The sequence below is a fragment of the Antechinus flavipes genome, chromosome 2, assembly GCF_016432865.1.
Source record: "Antechinus flavipes isolate AdamAnt ecotype Samford, QLD, Australia chromosome 2, AdamAnt_v2, whole genome shotgun sequence".
NCBI lineage: Eukaryota > Metazoa > Chordata > Mammalia > Dasyuromorphia > Dasyuridae > Antechinus > Antechinus flavipes.
In genome coordinates, this window is record NC_067399.1 from 7,299,941 (window position 1) to 7,307,778 (window position 7,838).

Sequence of the window (7,838 nt, forward strand, 5' to 3'; positions counted from 1 at the left end):
TCTGAGCTTCCATGGGCATCCTGAGGGGCCCGGCCATGATCCCCCATGGTCTCTCCTGCCTCTCCCAGCCTGCTCTCTTCCTGCTTTCCCATGCTTTTCACTCTTTGTTCCCCTGCTCCCAATCACTGGCCTGCTGGGAGTCTCTCACAGGTGACTCCCCCTTGCATCCTTGCCCTGCCTGCCCTGGGCCTGCTCTCCCGCTCTGGCCGCCTGAAGCTCCGCTCCCATCCCACCCGTTCTCCCTGGCTGAGCCCCCCTTCCATCTCCCCCCCCCCCCCCGGAATCTGGGAACACATAGTTGTACATTAAGTATTATAGTTACAGACGATATATACGTCATGGGCAGGCTAAAATGTGGTGGGGAAACAGACCCGACAGCCAGCGTGTGACAGCCGGAGGGGAGGGGAATGGAGGGGGATGTTCGGGCAGAGTCCCCAGCTTCGGGCCCATTCCTCTGTGATGGTTCTCTCTGATTGACAGGCTGTCTGCCCGTTGCCATGCGAGCCCCTGGGGGCCAGGGCCGTCCTTCCTGGGTTCTGTCCCCAGCTCTGAGCACAGTGTCCTGCCCAATGCCTCCTCCGGCCCCTTCTGAGCCCATCCCTCCCCTTTCCCGCCTCCCGCCCCGAGGCCGGCCCGGGGGACCCCAGGAGATGAGCCCTAGCCTGGCAGACCTCCCGTCCAGTCGCGGCCCGTGGGTTTTCCTGCCCCCCCCTTCCCCAACCCCCCATTGTGGGCAGTCCGCACCGGCTGAACCAAGCCAGAGCAGCCGACTTAGAGGGAAGAAGAAAGGCCTTTCTTCCTTATTGTCGGGAGCTGAATTCGGCGTCGGCCCAGGGCCCCGAACGGCGCCTTGGAGCAGCTCCGGGGGTCGGCGGCTGTGGGGAGCTAAAGCTACCTCGGGGAAGAGAAGAGCAGGAAACAAAAGGTGGAGAAGCGGCAAACAAAAGGCGCGTCTTATCTTTTGGAAAAGGAAGACAGGCTCTGAGGAGAAGGGAAGAAGAGCCGTTCTCGGGGAGCGCCGGCCTCCTCCCTCCCTCCCTCCCGACAGCGCAGGGTAATGACTCCGGGCCCATCCCTCGCTGAGCCGGGCTCCGAACAAGAAGACGGACAAAGGGGGAGCTCGGGAGCTGGAGGGAGGGGCGGGGGGAGCTTCTTTTTCGAGCAATTTCTTTCCTGCCCCAAAGCCCCCGAGTGTGAGCGTCTAATGAGCCTCGGGCTTTGGGGGCGGAAGCTGCCCACTCGAGGGCTTTGGGGGCGCGGAAGCTGCCCACTCGAGGGCTTTGGGGGCGGAAGCTGCCAACTCGAGGGCTTTGGGGGCGGAAGCTGCCAACTCGAGGGCTTTGGGGGCGCGGAAGCTGCCAACTCGAGGGCTTTGGGGGCGGAAGCTGCCCACTCGAGGGCTTTGGGGGCGGAAGCTGCCCACTCGAGGGCTTTGGGGGCGCGGAAGCTGCCAACTCGAGGGCTTTGGGGGCGGAAGCTGCCAACTCGAGGGCTTTGGGGGCGGAAGCTGCCCACTCGAGGGCTTTGGGGGCGCGGAAGCTGCCCACTCGCAAGCTTTTGTTGCGGGGCCGCCCGGGGCGCCGAACGGGGAAGGGCTCTCGGCAAGGCCCAGCGGGCGTCGGTCCCACGCGCGGCGACTCCCGGGAACTCTGCTCTGGACGACTCGGGACTGAGAGGACGCGAGCGCGCGGCTCCTCCTCTCGGCTCAAGAGCATTAAAACCGACCAACCAACCACGCTGATGAAGCATCTTAATTAATTAAGACGATTAAGTGTCTTAAGATGTAGAGTGACTCATTCTGCCCCCTGAGGCTGAGCGCCTCCTCTCTAGAGCCCTTCTAATCTACCCGGGGAGCCAAGCGGAACGGGATGGGGTGGGGTGGGGAGGGAGGGAGGGAGGGAGTGGTCACTGTCTGCCAGAGCATGGTGGGATCATAGATTACCGAGGGATCATGGATTCAGAGCAGGATCATGGATTCAGGGCAGGGTCATGGATTCAGGGCAGGATCATGTATTCAGGGCAGGATCATGGATTCAGGGCAGAATCATGGATTCAGGGCAGGATCATGGATTCAGGGCAGGATCATGGATTCAGGGCAGAATCATGGATTCAGGGCAGGATCATGGATTCAGGGCAGGATCATGGATTCAGAGCAGGATCATGGATTCAGGGCAGAATCATGGATTCAGGGCAGGATCATGGATTCAGGGCAGGATCATGGATTCAGGGCAGGATCATGGATTCAGGGCAGGATCATGGCAGAATCATGAATTCAGAGTGGGAAGAAGCCTTGGGATATGGAAGGGGGCCCGAGCCTTGACAAAAAAGAAGAAATGTTCCCATGGGTAGAGGCAAGCTAGGTTGGTTCTAGGCTCCAAGGACAGCCAATGTGGAAGCCATGAACCCAGAGAAATGGTGTCATCTGGTTGGCGCTATCTACAGTACCACTGGTACCCTGATAGGCTGAAGCCCTCAATTTCAGGCTGGGCAGTGGAGAGTCCTGGGCCTGGAGAACTGCATTCAAATCTGCCCTCAGAGCAGCCAGTTTATGGACTTAGCCAGAGAGCAGGAGGTGAGGAATGGTGAATACCCAGCAGTGTGGACCAGTCAAGGAACACCCGTGTCCTGGGAGGGGGAGCTTGTGGAGTTGGGGGAGAAACAGGTGATAGGGGTTCCCATTTCTTGGCAGGAAGGGTTTTGGAGAGGATTCTGGGAAGATAGCAGAGTAGGTCGGTAAATTTCAAGCTCTCTACATTTGCCCACAAATAGAACAAATTTGAACTTCAGGGTGAACTTAGACTGTTGAAAAATCAAGAAGACTTGGGGCAGAACAGGGGTTTTATTGGTTGAACCCAAGAAGATCTGAAGAAAGACCTTGGGCAGGGGATTAACCTGTGTGAAGTGCAAACAGCTCCGGGCTAGCTCTGAAGAAACAGCAAGTGGGGAGTCCTGAGGCTGCCTGAAGTTGGCTGAAGCCTCAGCAGCAACCACAGAGACTTTCCCCTCTCCAGAAAATTGTCCTGGATTGATAGACTATGAGGGAAAAGTAGAAATAGGAAATAATCCACCGATCATCACCCCGAAGAGATCCTTTGTGGAAAACACCTAGAAATATTATTGCCAAATTGGGAAACCCCCAGATCAAAGAGAAAATTTTGTAAGAAAGAAGAAATTTCTACCTGGGGAATGGATTCCATATATTTAAGATCAACATCACAAAAGGGCAGTACAAAAGAAAGATTAGGGCAGAGTTAAGGTAAAAATAGTCATCATACTGTAATGAAGTGCAGAGGAAGAATAGACACACAGGGGCATGGAGGACTCATAATTCTGAAAACTTACATCGGGAATAGGTTAAATAGGCAACACTGCATGTGTACCATGAAGGGCAGAGCACCCTCCAAAACTTATAGAGAAATAAGGCAGAAGGGATGGGAGGATGGGGAAGCAAAGGATGAGGGAAGAAGACAAGGGAGGGCAAAGGAAAAATAAAGGTATTGGAAGCATGGTTTGGTCTGGGGCCAGCTAGCTAGAGTGGGCTGGGTTACTCTGCCCTCACTCACTAATCTCGTTACAAAGTGGAGCTGATTAACTTGCTCAAGGATCAGGGGCAGCTCTCATGGTTTGGTCCAAGGAGTCTGTAATCGGTGTGAAGGGCAGGGACAGCAGCAGAGTCGATGGCAAGAGTGATCTTGTTGGGATGGGATGGGATATGAACGGTCTGGTTTGGGGCCATTCCAGACAATCTGCTCCCAATCAAAGCTAGCCAATGCCAGGTGGGGACAGTTCTCGTTGCTAATATGTTTTCTCTTATTGAAAAAAAATGTTTTTGTATCTGCAGCTTTTTCTATTGCCCCCAATTCTCCCCTCTGAGGCCGACCGGAAAAGTCTAATAATCAGCTCCTGTGGGTCTGATTATTTCTGTGAAGATGACCACCCATCTCTGTTTCCAGCCTTTAGCTCACTGCTGAACGCCGGTCCTCATTTGCCATCTGCCTGCTGAACTTCTTCCTCTGGATGTCTGTCCCATAGGTATTCCAAACTCAAGACATCCAAAAAATCTCTATCGCTCCCAAACCTCAGCCATTACTAAAGCTCTCTCTCTATTGAGGTGACCGCCATCATTTCAGTTCCCCATGATGGTAACCTCAGTCTTGCCTGATTTTTCTTCCCTCTTCCTCATTCTCTATGCCCAATTAATTGTTGTCTTGTCAACTCTACTTTCTTTTTTTATTTAAGCTTTTTATTTTTCAAAACATATACGTGGACAATTCTTCAATATTCACCTTTGCAAAACCTTGTGTTCCAATTTTTCCTCCTTCCCCCACGCTCTCCCCTAGATGGCAAGTAGTCCAATATGTGTTAAACATGGTAGAAATATATGTCACTCTACTTTCACTGAATGTCCTGCCCCATTCCCCCTCTCTCCAGTCCCACAGTCAAGGCGAGTCAATCAACATTTATTAAGTGCCTAATTTTTGCCAAACACTGTGCTAAGTTCTGGAGGAATAGAGAAATAAACATACATGAACATATACAGATAATAAATCATAATTTCATCCAGTTAGAAGACCCCCTATGGGGTTGTGAACCATAGTTTTAAAAAATGGGGCTTAGGCTACACTTGAAACCCTTAGTAGAAAACTTTATAGATAATTTCCCAAATCAGGGGCTCCTAAACTGCCTGGAATCTCTCCTCTAGCTGATGGCCCTTTAAATGCTTGGAGATGGCTGCCATGTCCCTTCTCTCCCTTCCCTCTACTCAGTTTTCTCCCCTCCAGGCTTTTCATCCCCAAACCTCTCAGTGGACCCACCTTTGGTTGGGAATCCACCATCTTGCTCATCTTCCTCTTGATGGAGGCACCTTCCGTGCCCCAATTTGTCAATGTCCTTCTCGAAACGTGGCACCAAGTTGATGAACAGAACCCCAGATATGGCTTGATGGGGACAGAAGACGTTTAGCCTTTGACCTTATGAACTCTCTGCCTTTCTAAGAATAGCCTGGGATTATAGAAGACCTTGTCCATAGCAGAATATTGTTTGTAAAACATGGATCTATGACTTGTAAATGTAAAAACTGGATCCATGACTTGATGATGAAAATTCTGAGCTTTCAGCCAGAAACTGGTCTTAAGAAACGTTCCCTAGTCAGCTGTGATTCCCAGGTGCTCCTCGCATGCTTTCCGGGCACTTGTAACAGCTCAATGCTTTGAAAAAGATTCCTTGAAGAAAACCAAAAGCCCTCATGTTTTCACGTGGCCTCCCATCAGCGTTCTTTGTCCTTCCATGGTAAGGTAGCTCCATAATGATCCCTTCTTGTTAAAGACCATTGCTTGAGAAGCTACGGGAAGCCTCTGTTCTTTGCTGGCAGGAGTCTGCCACAGTTGTTGCTGTGCTGATAAGTGAAAAGGCAGGGGTGTGTGTGTGTGTTGTGTGTGTGTGTGTGTGTGTGTTGTGTGTGTGTGTGTGTGTCCAAAGGAGGAGAAAGACTAATGATTCCATGTCTGCATCTTAGGACATGTGCACTGGTCTCCTTTCCACCAACTACAAATTTAATGTTGCATGAAAGATAGTGAATGAAGGCGATAAAATGGGGAAATAGAACTAGTTGGGCAGAACAGGATGCTTGAATCATCCCCGCTATGGGAAGAGACGCGGAGCTGAATTACTTGGATCTGTGGGCTAGAATGTGAGGCGGTCCATAAACTCACCCTTTCCCCTTGAGTTAGATGCAATTCTAGAGTTCAGGCCAGTGGAATCCCCCGAGACAGAGAATGTTCAAGTTCAAGGACCTTAGAACCGAGAATGCCGGAGTTTGGAGAGATCTTATAGGAGAGAATGTTTAAGTCTCAATTCTAAGTTGGCACAAGTTAATTGGGCACAAGGTTAAATCCAGTAAGAGGAAGAATTCAATCACCAAGGAACCACAGTCAGGATCACACCAGACTTGGGGTAAAACCGTAACAGGATGTTCCTGAGGGCAAAAGATCAAGATTTACAAGAAGAATTGCCTCACAAAGCTGACCCTAAATATGAGGGGGGAAAGTGTCCTATAAATTGATAAGCATTTATTAAGCACTTCCTTTGTGTCAGGTACTGACTCTGCTGAGTGCTAGGGATGCAAAAAGAAGCAAAAGAAAGCCTTTACTCTCCAGTAATGAAATACAACATTTCCAGTCATTTCTAATGAAAAGACTAGAGCTGAATAGAATCTTTGACATGAAAACACGAGTCAACAGAAACCTGGAAAGATAAATACATTGGAGGGAAAAATGTTTACATTCCCAGAGGAAAAAAAAGGGTCCCTTCAGAATACTAACATCTTCAAGGATTATTGAAATAAGTAAGCAAACAGTGGGCTTCAGAGGTTTGATGAACTTAAGCAAAGAAATAAAAGGGAGTGGGAAAAATATTAGGAATAAAAGAGGGAGGGAGGAGTGGAGCTTGTTATTTCATATAATCAAGGTGCATGAGAAATAACCATGGAGGAAAGACAGGAAGCCGGCACCATATGAACCATATTTTCAGTTGCATAGGATAAAGAAGGGCTGATCACAGGCTAAAATATGCACTAAGAGTTTGGTATTGAAAAATATTGAACTCAACAGGGAAAAAGATGCAGAAATGGAGAAGGGAAGGCAATAGAATTATTGGGGTTAGTTACAAGCAGGGATGTGCTGGAGCCAATGATTCAAAATGCTGCACAATTTGATGGTTATATTTTTGGTATTAACATTTATACCTCAGTAATCACCAGATGCTGTGTTACAAATCAGGCTTGATTCATTTGGGTAATTAGACAAGAATGTGATGGCGAAAATGTTAATGATTCAAATTAAATTTAAAAGTTTATTCTACATCCATACTTTTTTCCCCCTGGACAGCTGGTTGTTCAATATTTACTAGCAAAAGAAACCCCATCTTTGGAAAATGGATCACAAAGAGAGTGAGGAGTAAAAATCTGTAATTGAGGTCTAGGTTAACAGAAGAGAAAGGCAGTGTTCTTTGTAAAGAGGGATGTGATGGGTAAAGATAGGAAAAAGCATAAAAACACAGGATGAAATGAAATACACAATGGACAGACACATAACCATGAACATAAATGGTATATACTCACCTATGAAACAGAATAAGATATCAGAATGGGTTAAAAATAGAATATAAAAGTATATTGTTTGAAAAATAGTTATCAGGGAATTAAATAATGCACCAGAATATAACTTATTAGACTTAAGATGAACTCCAAAAAGCAGGGATTGGAATCATGATCTTATCCTAGTGATGGCAAAAATAGACATGGATTAAAGAAATAAATGGAGAAACTTGTTCAATCTTTTTCAAAGAGAACCTGTGACATCACCAGGAATTGTCTTGATTTGTGTATAAATTGGATTTAAGTGAGGCAGAGTTGCCCAAATTCATCAGCTTTCCGCTCTTTTTCAGAGTCATCCAAATCCAACTGAAGACAAAATTCATGATAACTGGCAATGACTTGAGATGCAGAAGATGATCTTAGTGTCCCATCCACAGGTTTGTAGCCCATTGGTTACCCTCAATTTGATTTAGCCTGTCTGTTGAGATGGTTTTACCAGGGGGTCACCACTTTGCATGCTACAGCTTCTTGGAGTCATAGGTGAGTGCTGGGTGACTGATTGGATACCAGAGGTGGATGAGCATCCCAGAAAAGAGTTCAGCAGCCCTCACTCTAGAGGTGTTAGTTTTTCTGTAACACCCCATGCAGCCCTACATGAAGAAACTATATTATGTGTAAAGACATGCATTAATTTCAGTACTTCATGCACACACATACACTCCCTCCACTCTTCCCCCCCCCCCCC